General features: G+C 39.4%; 1 protein-coding gene across 12 annotated transcripts in view; it reads left to right on the top strand.

Annotated features, from left to right (window-relative positions):
- The window catches only part of ADD1 (adducin 1), an 88,137-nt gene that overhangs the window by 17,510 nt on the left and 48,404 nt on the right, over positions 1–22,223 (top strand). The window contains exon 1 of one of the 12 annotated variants that reach the window (XM_014832820.3): positions 5,471–5,680. The exons of the other annotated variants lie outside the window; for them this stretch is intronic. The gene's annotated coding sequence lies outside the window, so the exon portion shown is untranslated. Of the gene's footprint in view, positions 1–5,470; positions 5,681–22,223 lie in introns of those variants that run through there. 12 annotated transcript variants of the gene reach the window in all.

Genomic DNA, 22,223 nt, shown 5'->3' with positions numbered 1-22,223 from the left:
AGTATCACTAAGCCAACATCAAGGTGATTCTTCTGGAGAAAGAATCTGTTCCTTGCCTCTTCCCAGCTTCTCCTGGCGGCGGGCATTCTTTGGATGTGGCTGCATCACTCCAGTCTCTGTGTGCCCGGTCAGATTGCCCTCTTCTTTTATATCTGTCGAGTCAAATCTCCCTCTGTCTCCTTTTTTTTGAGGAAGCTTAGGCCTGAGCCAATCCTCTTTTTGCTGAGGAAGACTGGCCCTGAGCTAACATCCGTGCCCATCTTCCCTTACTCTACATGTGGGATGCCCACCACAGCATGACTTGCCAGGCGGAGCCATGTTTGCACCTGGGATCTGAACCAGTGAATCACAGGCTGCTGAAGCGGAATGTGCACACTTAACTGCTGCACCACTGGGCTGGCCTCCCTCTGACTCCTTTTTATAGGGATACTGGTGATTTCATTTAGGGCCCACTTGTGTAATCCAGGATAATCTCACCATCCCCAAATCCTGAATCACATACAGAGTCTTAGCATTACAGGGTCCAGGGATTAGGATTGATTTCTTTGGTGACCATTATTCAGCCCACTACAGTGGTTGTAGTTTCTGTCTTCTAACTGATGTAATTTAGTATATTTACATATATTGTGATTCTGATAAATTTTTACTTCTCTTTTTTGGGGGGGGTGAGGAAGATTGGCCCTGAGCTAACATCTATGCCAGTCCTCCTCTATTTTTTTGTATGTGGGATTCTGCCACCGCATAACTTGACAAGCAGTGCATAGGTCCGTGCCTGGGATCCAAATCCGCGAACCCCAGGCCACCGAAGCAGAACTCATGAACTTAACAACTAGGCTGCTGGGCTGCTGTCCCTACTTTGTTTTTTATTGAAGTAACATTGGTTTATAGCACTATATAAATTTCTGTACTTTTTTTGTCGTCTTACGTTTTGTTTTCTGTCATTTTTTCTCCCTTCCATGCTTGCCTTTTTAAACAACCAAATTGTTTTGTTTGTTTTTCTTTATGTTCTTCCCTTTTTTGGTTTGGAAATTACATATTCTATTATGTTCTTTTAGTGGTTGCCCTTAAAGTTTTACCATGCATATTTAACAAAATCTGAAATTAATATCATATTCCCCTAACAGACAAAACAAAGACATTAAACTAATTTCAATTAAACTCAACGATGAAGTTACATGCTACTGTTGTTCTGTTTTAGTCTAGACTTTCTTTTTTATGTTTTTGGTGAGGAAGATTGCCCCTGAGCTAACATCTGTTGCCAATCTTCCTGTTTTTGCTTGAGGAAAATTGTTGCTAACATCTGTGCTAATCTTTGTCTATTTTATATGTGGGACTCTGCCACAGCATGGCTTGACGAGTGGTGTGTAGGTGCACTCCTGGGATCTGAACCAGCAAACCCTGGGTTGCTGAAGTGGAGCACTTGAACTTAACCACTAGGCTGCCGGGCTGGCCCCTAGACTTTGTTTTTAACCTCACAAATTGGATTTTATTGTCACTACATTATCCAAAGATATTTTTAGATTTACTTCACACTTAGCAGTTTTTTTGCTCACAATCCTTACTGCATTTCTCATTTTTTTTCCTGGGATCATTTTTCATCTTCAGAAGCTCCTTTACTATAGGTCTGTAGGTGGTACCTCTCTTTTTGTTTATCTGAAATGACTTTATTTCACACATATTCTCAAAAGGTAGTTTTACTTGCTATAGAAATCCAGATTGACAGTTATTTCCTGTCAGCATTTTGAAGATATTCTGTTCTTCTACCTTTGTTGTTTCTGTTACAGGTTTGCCAACAATCTAATTGTCATTCCTTTGTAGGTGATCTGTCTTTTCTTCTTGTCTGCTTTTAGAATTTCTTTTCTGCCTTTGCTATTCTGCAGAATCATTACCATTTGCATATGGGATGGATTTCTCTTTATTTATTTTACTTGGTATTTGTGTATTCATGTCTTTCAGTTATGTAAAATTGTCAGCCATTATCTCTCTGGTATTGACTCCTCTGTCCTTCATTATTGCTGCCTGTAACTCCAGTAGATGTGTAGTGGACTTCATATCCGTTCCATCATACTTTGTGTCTCCTTGTGCTGGTTTCTGGGTAATTTTTTCAAATCTGTCTTTTAATTCATTATCCTCTTTATCTGTGTCGAAGCTGGTATTAATTTATTGGATGATTAAAAACTTTTTTTCAACATTATTTCATTTCTAAAAGTTCCATTTGGTTTCTTTTTCAGCTCTGCTCATTTTTGATGGTCTCTGTGGTTTGTCATATTTATCATTAATTTATTTTTAAACTATTTCATACATGGTAATTCTGGGTTCTGTATTGTAATTCTAGTATCCGAAGTCTTTGAGGATCTAGACCTATGGTTCATTGTTTCTGATGACTGTCACTCATGGAGATTGTTTTTGGGTTTCTTGAATTTTTGACTTGGACCTCATATTTGGTTAATTTTTTTTGTTTTAAGTTTTGATGAGGAAGATTGGCCCTGAGTTAACATCTGTTGCCAGTCTTCATCTTTTTCTTTTTTTCTCCCCAGAGCCCCAGTACATAGCTATAGATCCCAGTTGTAAGTCATTCCTGTGCTTCTGGTTCTTCTATGTGGGATGCCGCCACAGCATGGCTTGGTGAGCGGCGTGTAGGTCTGCACCCAGGATCTGAACTGGAGAATTTTCGGCTGCCAAAGCAGAGTGTGCAAACTTAACCACTTGGCCACAGGGCCAGCCCCCCGGTTCATTTTTCACCTGTGGAAAAACCTGGTGATCAACATTTAGGATGTTTTTTCCTAAGAGGATTGTATTTACTTATACTGTGAGCCAGGGTCACTGCCCACCTGAGACCATTTTCACCCCCTTATAGAGTTCCAGCTCATCAGCTCCTCCTTTTTTGCATCTAGCAATGCTGATTTTTGGCATTTGATCTCTGGTAATATCACCTTTTGTGGATGATTCCATTCAGAGTTCTAGTTTCATTCTCATGGTTTTGGGTCTTTTTCGTTTAGCCCTTGGAAGTTTCATGTATTTCTTATAAGCAAATAACTTTCGTTTTTATGGAAAATCTCGTTTGAGTGGTAGGGCCTCTCAAATATTTGCCTTACTTGAGATCTCCAAGTGGTATTTATTAATAATAGAAAAAGTGGTTGTGTACTAGTTTAAAACTTAGGAAAAGCATATTCAGTATTAGATAATTCTAAAATGCACGGTTTGAGGGTCAGTGGAGTGAGCAAGGTGTGTTCGTGTTCTTGGTACAGGCAGGAGCTGGCTCTAGCTTGGCCAGCATATAGGACTTTGATAAAGTCATTATCTTTCTCAGTTTTATCATCTGTAAAAGGACCACGTGACTTCTTAAGTTCCTTCTGGTGCTAAAAATGTATGCTTCTAAGGTTTTGTCGCATTGCTTGTTTTTTTCCATTGTATTAATCTAATAAGCATTTTTAAAGATCTGCGTTCGGAGCATTTTGTCGGGAATGTCAAAAGGTAAAGCATCGTCGTAGTTCCTGCCTTCAGTCAGCTTGTGATCTAGCGGGTGTATTAAAAATTGACAGTACAGAGCAGTGACACAGTCTGCAGGAAGGATCTCTAACAAGTGGTGCTGCTGTGTGTCCCTGTGCACCTCTTAGGGAAGACAGTTAACTAGCGCCCATCATAGAATGTTCTTCCAGTGTCCTTTTTTAAGAGATTCAGTCAGTCGTTAAAGGTGCTGCTGCTGCTTATAATAATAATAGCCACTGTTTACTGTGTTGCTTACTGTGTGCCAGGCACTGTAGGAAACACTTGACATAAATTAGCCCATCTAATCTTAAACCAAGCAAGAATCTTAAACCAAGAAATTCTAAAAGCATGATATCATTCCCATTTTACAGACAAAGAAACTGAAGCATAGAGAAAAAGATGAAGAAATGTGCCTAAGGTTACATAGCTAGTAAGTGGTGAACTGGGATCAGAACCAAGGGGGTCTGGCCCTAGGATTTAAACTCTAGATATGAATTGAGCACATTTATTAATCAGTTAGCATTGAGAGGCTAATGGAATTTTGATGAAGACCCAAGCTGGATTCTTTCTGACAAACAGTTGTCAGACAGATTTTGGAAATATAAACAGGATAGGGTGCATTAAAGTTCACTTAAATTTGTTCGGTTAAACAGATGGTTGGATGGCTTATCTTTGGTTGCCTCACCCAGAGTTGCTTTCAAAACCACACCCAAGTCTGTTTCAGTAAACTGTACTAGAATATTGGTTTAGGAATTGAGTTAAAGTAAGTAAGAAATCTTACTTATTCATTAATGTTACATGTGTTGATAGAGACAGAACACAGTAGTTTTACTTGAAATATCAAAAGGTAAAATAAGATGTTTATAGTAGAACATTATTTTTAGTTAAAATAATGTGTTTTAACTTTAGTTGGTTAAACTTAATGTTCTTGAAGTTTTTGAAATGAAACTTTTATTTTTATTTTTATTTTATTTATTTATTTTTTTTATTAATGTTATGATGGATTACAAGCTTGTGAAATTTCAGTTGTACATTTTTGTTAGTCATGTTGTGGGTACACCACTTCCCCCTCCGTACCCTCCCCCCACCCCCCCTTTTCCCTGGTAACCACCGATCAGATCTCCTTCTCAATATACTAATTTCCACCTATGAGTGGAGTCATATAGAGTTCGTCTTTCTCTGACTGACTTATTTCGCTTAACATAATGCCCTCGAGGTCCATCCACATTGTTGTGAATGGGCCAATTTCGTCTTTTTTTATGGCTGAGTAGTATTCCATTGTGTATATATACCACATCTTCTTTATCCAATCATCAGTTTCTGGGCATGTAGGCTGGTTCCACGTCTTGGCTATTGTAAATAATGCTGCGATGAACATAGGGGTGCAACGGACTCTTGAGATATCTGATATCAGGTTCTTAGGATAGATACCCAGTAATGGGATGGCTGGGTCATAGGGTATTTCTATTTTTAACTTTTTGAGAAATCTCCATACTGTTTTCCATAGTGGCTGTACCAGTTTGCATTCCCACCAACAGTGTATGAGGGTTCCTCTTTCTCCACAACCTCTCCAACATTTGTCGTTCTTGGTTTTGGATGTTTTTGCCAATCTAACGGGGGTAAGGTGATATCTTAGTGTAGTTTTGATTTGCATTTCCCTGATGATTAGCGATGATGAACATCTTTTCATATGTCTATTGGCCATATTCATATCTTCTTTTGAGAAATGTCTGTTCATGTCCTCTGCCCATTTTTTGATCGGGTTGTTTGTTTTTTTGTTGTTAAGCAGTGTGAGTTCTTTGTATATTATGGAGATTAACCCTTTGTCGGATAAGTGGCTTGTAAATATGAAATGAAACTTTTAGCATGTTACTTTTATGTTCTCGTCAGATATTAGGTAATTAAAGGATTTCGTATATATAAAGTATCCTGTGCCAGACATTGTGCTAGATAGTTTACATTTGTTATTTCTGATTGTCCCAGCAACCTTGGAACATATGACTTGAATGTATTTCATTACAAATGAAGAAACTGAGGTGCAAAAGATGATAAACCTCCCCAAGGTCAGACATGTAGATTATGAAGCAACAGTGGGGAGCTGCTGGTGTGAAGCTGAAACATGCATCAGTGGGTCCTGGTGGGGAGTGAAGAAACACATCTCCATGTCTCCCAGGAGAAGAGATTCTTGGTGGTGAGATAACTGGAAAACATATCATTCATCCAAGTAAATTCCAGGTGGATTAAGGAGAAATGTTTAAAATTATAGAGACTGTGGAGAAAAAAGGAAAATAAAATGTTTATCAGAGATAATACCTTGAAACTTTTTGGGAACAGTTTATTAGACGTATGCCTGTGAAGGTGTGATAATTTTCTCTTTAAAAGCAGAAGAACTCAAAGAAAAAGATTTGCAGACCTAAATATGCAAAATGCTAAAATATTTGCTCATTGAAAAATAAAGAAGATAATAGTCTGGGAATGTCAAATATGGCATAAGGTCAATAGGCATACGATTTTTTCAAATTTGTAGGAATAAATACATCAAGATTTCAACAGATAGGTAGGTGGAAAAGAAATTAATAGACCCTATGGGAAATTTGAGATTAAACAAACACATGAAAAATACTCATCCTTGCGCACTAATCAGAGAAATGCCAGATAGAGCAGCCACTTCCGATCCACCAAAGCAGGGAAATTTTAGTGATACCTGCTTCCTTTTCAGAGTGTATGAACCAAAGAGGAAGTGAACCTTTCTATTTAATCCTAACCCATTTTGGGGGTTTCCTATACTGTAAACTTTCCTTTCTACTGTCACGTTTGCCTTTCAGGCAATTATTTTAGAGACATTGTTTTCTGCTATTTCACTCAGCAACTGATTTTTGAGCTCCCACCCTAGGACAGGGCCCTGCAACTAGAATTTTCTAAAGGGATCGCATTTTCTAGGATGTTTGTTTTATTTGTAGTGTTAGAATTATTTGTGAGTGCTTTGCATTTTTTTTGTGTGTGTGTGTGAGAAGATTGACCCGAGCTAACATCTGTTACCAGTGTTCCTCTTTTTGCTTGAGGAAGATTGTCGCTGAACTAATATCTCTGGCAATCTTTCTCTATTTTATGTGGGATGCCACCACAGCGTGGCTTGATGAGCGGTGCTGGGTCCACATCCAGGATCTGAACCTGTGAATCCTGGGCTGCTGAAGCAGAGCACATGAACTTAACCATTCTGCCACCGGGCCGGCCCCCAAAGTGCTTTGCATTTTTAGTGGCTTGTTAAAATATGCTGTGCTGTAATTTTTCAGAAGAGTTCTGAACTGTTGTGTGAAAATCATTTTGAAGTATATCATCCTCTTGGGACCTGAGTGGAATTGCCTCCTCTAAGTAAAGAAAGTGTTGTTGTTGATTTGAGGCTTGGGATTGAACACTTTACTAGACAGATCATTTCTATCCTTTATAACCTGGAGAAGGTCAGGCTGCAAGGCCAAGCCTCCAGGATTTTCCTAGACACACAATATAATATACAGCCATGTGTCGCTTAACGATGGGGACATGTTCTAAGAAATGCATTGTTAGGCGATTTCGTTGTTGTGCTAACACTGGAGTGCACTTACACAAACCTAGATGGTATAGCCTCCTACACACCTAGGCTATATGGTACTAATTTTACCAGACCATCATTTTGTATGTGGTCTGTTGTTGACAAAACCTGTTTATGTGGTACTTTGGAAGGAATGAATTATTTGCTCCTTTCAAAGCTAGGTTAATTTCAGGTTAAAAGTGTTAGTATCACTTAACTAAATATTAAATGACAGAATGGAAGGGATAAACATCTTTTCTCCTTTGAAAAGAGTCTTTGGCTTCCACTGGGCTTTAGAGTGTTTCCTTTATGGACATACCATTTAATGTTTCATCCTGTATCTTAATGAATTTCGTCTACAGTTCCAGTAACAGAATTGCCACTGAGTGTGTCTGGGTAAAATCAACTATCAGTCGTTTGCGTAATGTGACTCTTTTCTACTGTCCTCCAGGTTATTTTTTTCCCCACAATTGAAAAGATTTTATGTCTAAAATTTTAATCTATAGCTTCAAAATTTTAAAGTTTTAAAAGCACCTACGCATATACAGATGTTAGATAGTTCTTGTTTTTAGCCACTTTGTTTTCATTTTTTAAGTAAAAGGGGAATGCAAAAATTGTAGGGTTTCTCTCAATCCGAAAAAGTTTAGTACTTACTTTTTTTTTTTTGAGGAAGATTAGCCCTGAGCTAACGTCTGTGCCCATCTTCTTCCGTTTTATATGTGGAATACCTGCCACAGCGTGGCTTGATAAGTGGTGCATAGGTCTGTGCCTGGGATCCGAAGCAGCGAACCCTGGGCTGCGGAAGCAGAGCACGCAAACTTAACCCCTGCGCCACTGGGCCAGCCCCAAGTTTAGTACTTCTGAAAAATGGAGTATATATTTGAGAGCTATTGACATTAATTTAGGTAAGTAAAATAATTATAGGGAATTTGAACTACCAAAAGTTAAATTTACTTAGTGTTTATTAGGAATAAGTATGTTTTATTATCTTCCACGTTTTTGAAAACTAATAGTGTTATTAATCAGAATATTCAGTTAACTGGAGCTTTCTGTTTAATCTCCATGTCTGTCTACTCAGTAACTTCAGGGAGTTCCTCTGGTATTCATTCCTCTGTGAAAATCTAGAGCTGACTTGCTGGGTGGGACGGGAACAATGGCACCTTCTATGACTAAGGGAGGGAGTTTCAGGTACCAGCTGTCATGATTACTCTGGCCAGTGAACAGGACTTCGTTGCTAACATAATAATAATAACAGACATTTTATCGAGCATGTCATATCTACTCTTCAACAATCTTATAAGATAGATATTATTATCATCCCTCTGCTACCAATGAAAAACTGTAGTGTGGATAGTGAGCTTGCCTAGGGCACATTCCGACTAAGTGTCTGGGCTGGGATTTGGACCCTGGTGACCTCAAACTTGTCCTCCTTCTCATTAAGCGTCACTGCCTTTTGGCAGTTGTAGGACCTGAGGGTCATTCACTCAAGTACTTTCCTACTATCCACTGGTCTCCCATTGGAGATTGATGTCAGGCAGATTACAGGTAGAGAACAGAGCTATCGGGACCACTCAGAAATAGCCTGTTCTTTTTTCAGCCAACAGATACGAGGCACTGCAGAGTGAAGGAGAGGTTGACAGAACCCCTTGTGTAGCCATTTTGGCCTCTGTCACTGTTGTGTATTCATCTTGTTACATGGCTGCAATACGATTTTGTATGTGCTGTTTTAACAACTTAGAGTATTGGCTGTGTCCTACATATTACCCATAAGATCATTTTTATGACTAAATACTTTCATCCTACTGTTTCATAACTGTTAAACTATTCCCCTGATATTGATCCATATTTTTTCCAGGGGAAACATTCTTGTCTTAGGCTAGTGTTGTTAGACAGTCCTTCGTGATGTGTTTAATTAGATTGCAGAGTGGTTTTTTCCTTCCTTATCAAATCTACGTAGAATTTTCTATACTCACATGTGTCTGGTCAGCCTGTGTTTCCAGACTCGCTCAGCTGGGTCTTCCTGCAGTCTTTATGGGCCTCAGTGTAGTACCATGCACACTTAATTGTGAGGTGTAGAATTCTCCTTTTCTTATTTCCCTACCTCTGGGAGTTATACTTGCTTGAGTCTCCAAATCCAGTCAGCTAGAGGCAGATAAAGCTACTTTTGCTGTGTACCAACTTTGGGAATTGATGTAATTCTTAGAAGCATGAAACCCAGGTAACTCAAAATATAAAACCTGATTTTATATACAGATTGTCCCTTTGTAGTCTGAAACTTCCGTGTGAGTGGTGAACTGAGATTTGGAGTCTCTGTAGTTAGCTGCTTGTACGAGTCTCTTCAGTCCTACATCAGTTGTGACTGAATGAAGCAAATTGAGGCTTTTCTTATAGTAAATGCATCTGGAATCCAAACTGAGATTAGCATTGCCAGTCCAAAACGTTAGACCAGGATGTGTATTTGTTCCTGAGTATATATTTATTGCGGGCTTATTAAGTGTTAGCCCTGTGAATGAGGCAGACGAGTCTCCTGCCCTTTTGGAGGTTACATTCTAATAGAGGAGACAGACAATGAATTTCTGACAGTAATACTAATAACTAACACTTGAGTGCTTCCTGTGTGTCACACACTTGTTCTGAGCATTTTACATGCATTAGCTGTATGAAGTGGTTGTATTGTTAGCTTCGTTATTTCAGATGTAGAAACTGAGACCAGAGAAGTTAAGAATTTTTCCCAAGCTTACAGAACCAGTAAGTGGCCGAGCTGGAATTTGAACTCAAGCAGTCTGGCTCCAGAGTCTGTGCTCTGGAAGTGAGGATGAATGCCTTGAAGAGAAAGAAAACACAAAGACCGAGGGTGATTTGAGAGAGCTGGGAGTGGGGGTTACTCTTTATATGGTGGTTAGGGAAACTAATCTCAAATTTGGGGGTGAAATTTGACATGAAACCTGACTGATAAGGAGTAAGGCATTCAGAGTAGCTGGAATAAGTGTTCTCAGCAGAGAGAAGAGCAGGTTGAAAGGCTCTGAGGCAGGAAGGAGCTGCATGTGTTTGTGGACAGAAGAGAGGCTAGTGTGTCTGGGACAGCACATCAGAAAGGTGGCTGGGGGCCAAATGGGGAAGTGTCTCTGCTGGCTGTAGTCAAGACTTCAGATTTTATTCTGGGAACTGTGGGAAGCCATTGATGGTTGTTAAGCAGAGGTGGGACATGATTCGATCACCTTTTTGTGGATATTGACTTGAAGAATAGAAGCAGGGAGACATGACTGGGGAAAATTCAGACTTCTGTTTTGGACAAAGTAGGTTTGAGTGGACCTATTTGTATGTTTGCTTGTTTACCAAAATATGGATGAAATATCTCAATGTTTAAAGAAAATAATGATAGACTTAGTTTTATCCTCCCCCCAACTCCCAAACAAAAGCCAGTCTTCACTCCTGGCCTTGGCTCTAGCTGTCCCTCTGCCTGGAGTGCCTAACACCTTCACCACTTGTGATGTGTCTTCTCTGGGAGCCCTTCTTAATGTCACCTCCCCACCTCCCAGTCCCCTACCTATAGCACCTATCGCCTTTTAACATACCATATGGTTAACTTATTCTGTTTACTGCCTGGCCTCTGTATTAGAATATAAATTCTTTGAAGGCACAGATCTTGTTTTGTGCATTGCTGTCTCCCAGGCGTTCAGATTGAAGAACAGTGCCTGGTCCATATTAGCCTTATTGTAGGTACACAGTAAATATTTGATGAATGAATGAATATTGAGTCAGTGAAAATAATGATAGTTAACCTTTGGCTTCTACCTCAGTTGCATTTGAAAAGCTGCATGAGATTTGTCACTTCTCTCAATGGCCTAAATGCAGAGCCATTTAGAGTTTGGATTCTGTGCTCTGCCTCAGTAGAGTCATATCTATTGAAATGGCACCATTTTGATTAGGTAAAACTGATAAATGTATGCAATTTGAGGCATACTTTTCCTTTGTCTAAATTTATTTTTGGCCATTTTTTTCATTTGTGGTTATTAAGACTTTAATAATTTTCCTTCAGATGCCATTTGGAATTTTTTAAGACTTTGGAAGTTATTTGGATATTAACATAGGAAAGTGGTAGTGCTAATGAGAAATAAACTATATATATGAGAAACTATTTTTTTAATATATTCTTGAAGCCAGTTGTAGTTGTGACAGAGATCAGAAATTTTCAGTTATTTGTCACCGACAATAAAAATCACATGAGCAAGAACCAGTCTGGTGCTGTGGAATGTCCATAGGCCTGGGCAGGACAGTTTAGCCCTAGGTTTGTGCAGTAATCGTGGCCCCTCCTTAATGTGTGTCCACTGTCTGCCGGGTAAGTGCTAAATGCTTTCCAGACAGCATTTCTGACTCTTACAATATCCCTCAGGGTTGCCATTACAACACCCAGTTTATAGATGAGGAAACTGAGTCCCAGAGAGAAGTTAAGCAAATTGTCCAGCATCATACAATTAGTAAGCAGCACAGTGGACTTTAGATTTGCCCTTGGTCTGACCCCAGACACACCAGGCTGCTGCTCTCTGCCAGTGACACCATGTGCCCAGGGCCATCTTCTTAGAACCTTCTGTGAGCCTCAGTTTTCCTACTTTTAAAATGAAGGGGTTAGATTTTAACTACTATTGTAGACTTTTAGAACATAGAGTCAGAAAGGCTGTAAGGTCCTCAATGCCTGTTTCACTGTCTGCTGACTCTTCAGTTCAGCACACTTTTAGAACAGTATAGGATGCCATTGGACTACAGAAATGCATAAAACCTGGTCTGTCTCTCTGGGTGAGCAAGATGAGCTGGGTACCCCTGATAGCTACAGACTTCAAGGCCAGTGTGAAAAGTGCCCTCTTTTTCAGCAATAAACCTTGCCTGTCATTCCCTAACACCAGACGGGAGGTGCGTCGTATCCGTTTGATTCTTTATGGAATGAAATGCCCTTTTGTGCTTAGAGGGCTGGAACGCCAGTACTTTTGGGAAATATGGAAGTAGTGGCTGTGAAGTGGAGCCAGTGTGGATTTAAAGAAATATTGTTTTAATCAGCCAGTACTGATTTAAAGAACTATTCAGTCATAAATGATTTTAATATGAACAGAACCATTTTGGAGGAGAGACTTTGAGGGGCTCATTTAACCCTATACATTCTCAACTCAACTTGAGAGTTTGGTTAACTTACTGTTTCTACCTTAGGGTAAGACAATCTCTAGAACCTACATTTTACCGCCTGTAAAATCAGGAGAGGGCAATCCTACTAAAACAGTTAACAGAATATATATTAAACTGTAAAACTTTAAACAAATGTTTGGTATCCTCATGCTGCTAGAAATACAATGTACTGTGTACTTGGTTCATTTTATACTTTCAGTGATGCTTATTTTATTTATGTTCTTAGTGGTTTAATTTTAAAATTTTCTTTTTTTTAATAAACTTTTAAAAAGTATGTGTGAAGAATAAAGACTCTCCTGGCTGTCTCTGTTCTCCGTCTCACTCCTTACAAGTAAACCACCATTTTAAGTTTCTCATATATTCTTCCCACATTTTTTTCCACCCTGAGGAAGATTTGCCCTGAGGTAACATCTGTTGCCAATTTTCCTCTTCTTTTGTTTGAGAAAGATTAGCCCTGAGCTAACGTCTGTGCCAGTCGTCGTCTTTGTATGTGGGTTGCCGCCATAGCATCACCGATGATTAGTGTAGGTCTGTGCCAGGGATCCAAACAAGTGAACTTGGGCCCCTGAAGTGGAATATGCCAAACTTAACCACTACGCCTTGGGGCCAGCCCCTATTCTTCCTACATTTTTTATCCAAATACAAGCAAATAAGAATATTTTTCTTATCCTTCCTTTTACCCCCAAAAGACACCATATGTATGTTCTCTGTATCTTGTTTTTTTGCATTTGACAGTATATCCTTATTTTTGTGAAAACTAGACTGTCTAGAAATTTGTATGCTCATAATTACTTGATAGCATAAAAAGTTTTCAGTCTCTGTCAGCTGGCACAATTACTTTTCAGAGAATATGCCTTTGGCAGAGTTTTACCTAGGCCTGTTCTTGTGATTTTAAATACTTCTTGCCTGCCCAGCTGTAAAGAGGAAAACCTGGCACCATTTTCAGAAGTCCCAGAGTTAGTAAAGCAGCTCATATTTTGACCTTTGTGTGTACAGAATATATATTTCTTAGCACACTCCACAGTTGTGTTCTCAGTTTATTAGCTCTAGCTGACTAATATCTTCAAAGCTTTCTTTTATCATTTGTCTTCCATGGGAACCAATTACTTCACAAATAGGAACATTTAGTTACTGACCATTAAATTCTGAAAAAACTGCCTTGTTTGTTTTTGTGGTTAGTATTTTAATCTTTCTTACTTACAATCCTGCCAAACTTCTCCACCTTTCTGCTCCCCTGAGAGAAACAAAATCCGCTCAAACCCTTACTTAGTAAGCCACCCTCGAATGAAATTCAGGAAAAGTTTTGGTTCAGTAAAAACAATTTCGAAAGACTTCATTACTTCAGCAAAAATATAGTTAAAAAATAAAAATTGGGGGGCTGGCCTGGTGGTGCAGCGGTTAAGTGCGCATGTTCTGCTTCGGTGGCCTGAGGTTTGCCGGTTTGGATCCCAGGTGCAGACATGGCACCACTTCGCAAGCCATGCTGTGGTAGGCGTCCCATGTATAAAGTAGAGGAAGATGGGCACAGATGTTAGCTCAGGGCCAATCTTCCTCAGCAAAGAGAGGAGGATTGGCAGCCGATGTTAGCTCAGGGCTGATCGTCCTCAAAAAAAAAAAAAAAAAAAAATTGGGTGCTGGCTTGGTGGCATAGTGATTAAAAGTTCATGCGCTTTGCTTTGGCAGCCTGGGGTTTGCAGGTTCAGATCCCTGGTGCAAACCTACACACTGCTCGTCAAGCCACACTGTGGCGGCATCCCATATACAAAATAGAGGAAGAGTGGCACAGATGTTAGCCCCCCCCCAGAAAAAGATAAATGGAAATAGTATAGTGAGTGAAGGACTAAGTAACAGTATCACGAAGGAGTGAAAAATAGAGAAAGCGGTTGACACTGTCAGAGGATAAAGGTGAGTTCTGGGTTTTTCTGTATGTAGTTGTTGGGGGCATGTGGCTCAGAATACATGAATCAGTACAGTGACTGTAGTGGAGATCCTCTTGTGGTGTGGTGGTGATTTGTTAAATTGTGAGATACCATATATAAAATTACTTCTCCCAGATTCTGCTCCTAAACTCTGAACTGCAGTTTCCTTTGTGGAATTTCATCATGAAAGCACTTGTGTAAGAGTTGACTGGTGGTTGGTTGCTTATGTGCTATCTGAAAGTACTGGATATCGCTTTAAATATAATTCTTGTGGATGAAGGCAAATTTGGTGAAATCAGTAATGGAGAATGATTTTGTATTCCTTCACCATTCGTCCATTTAAGAGATGTTTATTGAGGCCTCTTATGTGCTCACACTGGAGCCAGGCAGACTGAGTTCAGACCCTAGCAATCCCACTGCTGGTTGCTTAACTGCTTTGTGCCTCAGTTTCCTTATCTGCAGAGAAAAATGAGTGAATACCTGTAAACATGAGTTTTAAATCTATACTTACCAGATAGTAAGCAATGATTATTTTAAAATGATTATTTTGAACAGTTTCATCTGTGAGAGAACATCTGGAGACACAGGAATAGAAATGATCCGATCAGACTAATTAAAGGCTTTTACTGAGCTTTGAGGTCCCAGGCAGGGCACCTCAGTGTCAGCCTGAAGCTGTGAAGAAGAATCTTAAACGTAAGGTGGGTGTTTTTCCTTTAGGGGAAGTGGAGAACGAGGCTAGTAATGTCAGCAGTGAGGGATTATGACTCGGTCTTGTTGTGTTCTGTTTTATTTGGGAGAGAGCTCCAGAGTTGGGCTCCCTCTTGCTGGTAGATGTTAGGGATTCCTCTTTCGTTGACTGGCACAGCACCTCTTCCACAATTGTTTGTGGATTTTGTAATGAGATTTCTGAGAGTTTGTCATGAATGTCTGGCCGGGGCTTCTGTGTCTCTTCTGCTTTCCCATCTGAGGCGCCGGACAGGGTGTGGACTGTCTATGCAGCACTATTCCCAGCACTTTTCCTGGGCTTAGCCATCAGTGTCAACTCCTCCAAGCCTGTTTGAAATCTTGTCTCTCTTTCCAGCAAAGGCTACAATTTTTTTTTTAGCTTTTTTTTCTAGTTTTGTTGAGGTAAAATTGACATAAAATTGTAATATATTTGAAGTGTACAACATAGTGATTTGATATATGTATACATTGTGAAATGATTCCTACAATCAAGTTAGTTAACATCTGTCATCTCACATAGTTACTTTTTTTTTTTGATGAGTCTGCCTTCTGTTTTGTTGAGTGTATCCTGATGGCGCAGTTTTGTTCTGGATGCAAACCTCGTGGAGCAGGTCCAGAGAAGTTAGGATGTCCCTAGCAGTAGAGGCCCTACTTCAAGAACAAACAAAGTATCTACTGAGTCCCTGCTGTATGTGAAACACTCCCAGGGCTTGCTTACAAGAATGAGTTAGAAATTGATTGTCCCTGTTCTTCATGGGCCCACATACTGGTGATGGAGCAAGCATATACACAAATAATTGCTCCTGTTTAAGAATGGCTGAAAAGAGGTGAGAATAAAGTATCTTGGAACATGGGAGGCCAAGTGCCAAGCTCAGGCTTGGGAAACCTCCACAGAGCAGGAAATAATTGAGTTGGAGCTTGAGAACAGAGTGGGGCTGAAACGTTGGGAAGACAGAATAGTTAGTTCGCTTAGGTCATTAAAAACTCCTTGAGCGCCTGCATGCTGGGTGCCAGGCACTAAGTCTGAAAGAAGGGGACATTGACTGCTCACTCATTTTGCTGTCTCGTTTGTGCTGCTTTCTTAAAAGCTCAGTGGATAGTCCACTCACCAGGTGACTGCCGCCTGCCCCAAGCTACCTGGAAGCACCTGCTTAGCTCTGAAGTCATCTCTTCTGAAGCTTTCCTGACAGCCCTCTATGTACGTTTCCAGGAGCTGCCATGACAAAGTACTACAGACTGGGCAGCTTAAACAATAGAAATTTATCGTCTCTCAGTTTTGGAGGCCAGAGTGCAAGATCGAGGTGTCGGCAGGGTTGGTTCCTTCTCAGGCGTTGTGGGAGAATCTGTTCTAGTCCTTTCCCCCAGCTGCTGGTCATTTGCTGGCAATCTTTGGCATTCCTTGTCTTATAGATGCATCACCTCAGGTGATCTCTACCTTTGTCTTCACATGGCCTTCTCCCTGTACTCGTGTTGTCCAAATTTCCTCTTTTTATAAGGACACCAGTCATACTGGATTATGGGCCCACCCTGCTGCAGGATGACCTGATTTAAACCACATCTGCAGTGACCCTATTTCCAAATAAGGTCACATTCTGAGGGTTAGGGCTTCAACATGAATTTTTGTGGGACACGGTTCAACCTATAATACCCTCTCTCAGCTCTTTGTACATTCCACCGCTGTACACTTCCCCCCTGCTGATTTGTTAAGTAGGTTTCTGTCGTGGCACCAAGAGTATTTGATTATATTTATTTATCTATCGTCTACTACTCATTTTGTAACTTTTCATCTCTGATGCCTTGCACATAATGTGGAAAGTACCTCTGGTGGAGATATATTAAATAACAGGAGTTAATAGAGATAAAAGAAGACAATGCAGAGGTCACCTCTTTTCTTGTTATCCTATTGACAGTTCCAAAGGCTATCTGGAGTTGGATGTCAGGTGGCCAAAGGACACCAGCAGAGGCTGCCACTTTTATTCCCACATTAGCATATTTGATACCTCCTGGTTTATTTTCCATGCGATAATTCATTATCACCTGGCAGTCATTCTACTTTCTGAGATATGTTTTAAGAACATTTAGAAACTGACAAGACCCTCTAGGTCTTCTAGCAGACTCTTTACCCACAGAATTTGTTAATGACCATCTTCTTGTTTCAGACTTTGGTTTGAGTGTTCTGCCTTTAGGGATTCAAAAGTAAATCATGTGAATAGTTGGAATAGTTACCCATTAGGAGAATGTCTGTGCCAGATGGGAGATGCCAAGAAATAACTGAATCTGCCCCAAAACTTTAGAATTAACGCATTAGGTATTTTAGAGAAGCAAAAATTTATCTGGTTTCTCATCTGAGGTTTAGTTATACATTAATGAAAGGATGGATCATCCTGGGGCTAGAATACCTTTGCTAAGAAACAATATTCCAGGATACATTTGTTATTTCCAGGTCAATAAATAACATGCTAGGCAAAGTGATGTCTTCAGGGACATCAGCAAAGGGATGTTAATCTTACAATATCCTTTCATCCCAGTATTGGTAATATCTATCTGAAAGAACATGCTGAAATGTCCTCATCGGAAGGCAGGCAGAGACCAGCTTATGTAAGATCTGGAGGTACTTGATTCTAAGAGCAAGGAAAATTATTTCAGACACATACAAAATAGAATAGTATAGTGAATTCTGCTTTATCCTTCATCCAGCTTCAACAGTTAACAGTTATTAACTCACGGCTAGTCTTGTTTCTTTTGTGTAACCCTTACTCTCCCTCCACCCCATATAAGTTTTAGGCAAATTCTAGATGTCATATTATTTTATCCATAAATATTTTTGTATGTTTCTAATACAACCATAATATCACACCTAAAATTTTTAACAGTAATTCCTTAATGCCTTCCAAGTCTAGTTAGTGTTCAAATTTCTAATTGTCTCAAATGTTATTTTTGAGTTTTTATGTTAGTTTTTTCAATCAGGATCCAGCTAAGGTTATCCTATTAGCCGTCAAGTTTTAAGCAGAGAAGTAAGTGTCATGATCTGACTTATGTTTTGAAACTCGCTCTGCCCTAGCTGTGGTGAATGGATTGGTGTGGGGGTTGTTAAGAAACTGGAAGTAGACAACCTATTTAGGAGGCTATCAGTGTGTCCAGGAGGTGAGTGGTAATTATCTAGATTAGAGTGATGTGATAAGGATCGAAGAAAGTGGATGAATGCCAGGTGTCACACGGGCAAGCCAAGTTTGTCATGGTTCATCTAGACTTTTGGGTTCTTTTGGGTGTGTATGTTTGTTTATTTGAAAATCTTGTTCCCAGAGATTTCACTGATTTACGTATCAAGATATTAAGATTGGTGAAATCTTAAAATTTTTACAGAGGTAAAATTATAGCAACTCTGTAGAATATTGAGATAGAGAAACATTAATCCATAAGTCTCTCTTTTTTTTTGGGAGGAAGATTCACCTTGAGCTGATATCGGTTGCCAGTCCTCCTCTTTTTTCACTTGAGGAAGATTAGCCCTGAGCTCCCATCTGTGCCACTCCTCCTCTCCTTTTTGTATGTGGGATGCTTCCATAGCATGGCTGATGAGTGAAGTAGGTCTGCACCCGGGATCCAAATCTGTGATCCCGGGCTACTGAAGTAGAGCGCACAGAACTTTGACGACTCACCCAGGGGCCGTCCCCAGAACATTAATCCATACTTCTCTTTAATCAGTTTATTCAACTTCAGTACAGCTTACTGGCCATTATATCGCACCTTGTCTGTGTGTGATTATAATTATAATATTGGTAACATTATGTGATAGAATAGGAAATTTTATAGTTTTTCACTTAAATGTTATAATCTTATGTATCTTAGCTAAAGAATCTTCACAGTTTCATAACATTGTATCAAACAAATTTTAATATTTATGTTACAACCATTTGTGTATTGTTGGACATTGATTGGTCCTGCTTTTTAAATTATTTTATTTTAAATTACTCTAATGTTGCCAGAAATTTTTTTGCGTGTGTATTTTTCCATTTCTTTTTAAAAAATGTAGATTAATTACTTCTTTGTAGAGATGTTTCTAGAAAAATTTACTGTCTTAACACACTCTTAAAAACTAAGTTAATGAAACCTGAAGCCATAATTGACAAAAACCAAGTACAGGTGTACTTTAAAGTGGAATTACATTTGTTTTTGATTATTGGGCTCACAATATGTATACTTTGATTTTGATTTAAGTTTATAGACTTCCTTATTGAAGGAATGGAAGACATGCATATCTGGTCTGCAGTCTTTATCTTATCCCATTCACATGGCAATTTGTAATAAAAAGAGAGCACTCTTTGCCTTATCTTTAACATGTTGGTTTTATGAAGATTCTTTTCTTTCAGTTAGCCCTGGGAACCAGAAAGTAGCTGTAGTTGTTTCTAAAATGTTCCCATATCCTTATTTATTGATGAAAATGACTTAAAATTGGGGCTCATTTAGAAATAGAAAAAAACATAATACTGTATATCATTTCATCTTTTTTGTTTTTTTTGGTGAGAAAGATTGACCCTGAGCTAACATCTGTTGCCAAGCTTCTTCTTTTTGCTTGAGGAAGACTGTCACTGAGCTAACTTCTGTGCCAGACTTCCTCTGTTTTGTATGTGGGACACTGCCACAACATGGCTTGACAAGTGATGTGTAGGTCCGCATCCAGGATCTGAACCGGCAAACCCTGGGCCACTGAAGTGGAGGGTGTGAACCTAACCACTCGCACATGGAGCCGGCCCCTGAAGTAGAGCATTTTTGTCATTGGCTCAGAATGTTTAGCTTCATTTACATCTAATGGAGAAATGTGGGATAACCATCATTGTTTTGTTCTTTGGGCTGTTCTTTTAGAACAAACCAGGTTAGAGAAAACAGATTAAACTAAAGTTTTTAAGGGATACATTTAGAGAAGGTTTAAAGACTACCTTTAGGTCATTGGTCCATTTATTCTGCATTGACTTTTAATCCTTGATGGTTTTCGTTCTTTGTCTTTAAGTCCTTGAAATAGTGTCACTTTAAGCAGGCTGTTATTTCTGTCATGTCTTTAGGTTTCAGAAGAGCAATATCCAAATTGATCATTTTCTTTAAAAAAAAATTTTTCAGTTGATTCTTTGGCTTTTGGTACCACAAAATGTATTTTGTATAAACAAACTGTTCTTTAACGCCTTGCTATTCAAATTGTGGTCAAGGTTGAGTGGCATTGGTATCACTTGGGAGCTCATGAGACATGCAGAGTCTCAGGCCCCATCCCAGACCTACTGAATCTGAATTTGTATTTTAACATGATTCTCGAGTGATTCATATGTTTGTTAAAAAGCTCACAGTGCCAGCCCCAGATGCCCAAGGTTGGGTCCTCCTGTTCAAGGCCAGTCTTTGCACCTATGCCCTTGATTCCATCCCTTCGCATCCCTTTGGGGACATTGTTCCCACTGCTGCTTCTGCCACCACACATTGTCATCATCATCATTTAGAATATGGTTTAGAGGTTAAGAACAAAAGCCGTACATGGGGCTGGCCTGGTAGCGTAGTGGTTAGGTTCGTGAGCTCTGCTTTGGCAGCTTGGGGTTTGCGGGTTTGGATCCTGGGCGCGGACCTGTGCACTGCTCATTCAAGTCCTGCGGTGGTGGCGTCACACGTACAGAATAGAGGAGGATTGGCACAGATGTTAGCTCAGGGACAATCTTCCTCAAGCAAAAGGAGGAAGATTGGCAACACATGTTAGCTCAGGGCTGATCTTCCTCGCACACATACACACAAAAACACAAAAGCTCTGCAGCCGGATGGCCTGCGTTGAATCCCAGCCCTGTTAACTTCCTAACTGAGTGACCCAAGTTCCCTGTCTGTAAAGAGGGGTAAACAACAGTATGAACAAATAGGGGAGGTGAGAGGATGAGATAGCATGTCTAGCATACAGTTCCAGCTGCTCTCATTCGCCTTCCGCTCATCATCTGTAACGTTATTGTAGTTATCTGCTGCAGCATAACAAACCCTCCTAGGACTTTGCAGCTTAAAATAATTTTATCATTCATATCTCATGATTTTGTGAGTCAGGAATTTAGGCAAGGCTCAACTTGGCAATTCTTTTGCTCTACGTGATATCTACTGAGGTCACTCGATGATTTTCAAGTTTTTAAATTGTTTTTTAATTATTAAGTTGTAACAGTTGTTTATATATTCTAGATGTAAATCTCTTCTCAGATATATGATTTACAAGTATTTTCTCCCATTCTGTGGGTTATCTTTTCAGTTTCTTAGTATCCTTTGAAGCACAAACATTTTTAATTTTGAAGAAGTCCAGTTTATTTTTTCTTTCTTTTGTTGCTTGTTCTTTTGATGTCACATAAGACTTTGCCTAACCCAAGTTCTTATAGATTTACTCCTTTTTCTTCTAAGAATTTTATGGTTTTTGTTGTTAGGTTTAAGTCTGTGTTCCATTTGGAATGAATTTTTGTGTTTAGTGTAAGGAAGGAGCACCAGTTATTTTTCTAGTTGTTAATTTAATCACCTCTTAAATTCTTATCTTGCCTACCCTCTGGCTTGAGGAACCGTTGTTCACTCACTCTCCATTAAAACTCTCTGCCTATGGTTTCTGAGACACTTTCTTACCTTGTCTCTTTATCCTTTCCTTCTTGTTCTTAATTTATTCAAAAATTTTTTATTTACATACCCACTATATGCTAGAAACTAGTCCTGCTCCTTTTTCTCAATTTATGTTCTTCTGCTGGCTCTCCTGGCTTTATACTCCCTCTGTGCTGATGACCTCTAAATCAACCCCTCTGGCTTTCTCAGCAAGTCTGTCTCCCTTGCCAGACTGAATCCAACTTGTCCAGAGTGAGGACCACATTTAGTTAATTTTTGTGCCCATCACAGTGACTGGCCATTATAGATGCTCGGTAAATACTGCATATGTGTTGTTAAAGCTATCATTCAGTGTATTATAGAAACAGAATAGAAATGAACTATTTTTATGATTAGTATGGGTGCCATTTAGAGATTTAAAGGTAAATATAATTTAGTGCGTTTGAACATCGTTCCAAATAAAAGATCGGAATTAAAAAGAATGTAAAGCTGTATTAGAAGACTTTTGAATTTGGGCATCTTTTTAGGTTATTCACAAACTAGGGCATGTTGATATTTTTGGTGCCAACTGTTGTTCTTTGAACCACAAAGGTGATGTTGATGAGGAGGATTTCCCATCTTCATGAATACAGATGTGTGAGCAGCTTATTTCTTATTGCTCTGCTTGGGGTATCCTTTGTAAAACCACTGCTAATACTTTTTGGGAAAAATATAATAAATCAAATTTCTCCAGAAATGATCTATGCTGCTGTTAGCAG

This window comes from Equus asinus, chromosome 3 (genome assembly GCF_041296235.1).
Source record: "Equus asinus isolate D_3611 breed Donkey chromosome 3, EquAss-T2T_v2, whole genome shotgun sequence".
Classification (NCBI taxonomy): Eukaryota; Metazoa; Chordata; class Mammalia; order Perissodactyla; family Equidae; genus Equus; species Equus asinus.
The sequence above is the reverse complement of the archived record's forward strand: the minus strand, read 5'-3'. Positions and strand labels throughout refer to the sequence as shown.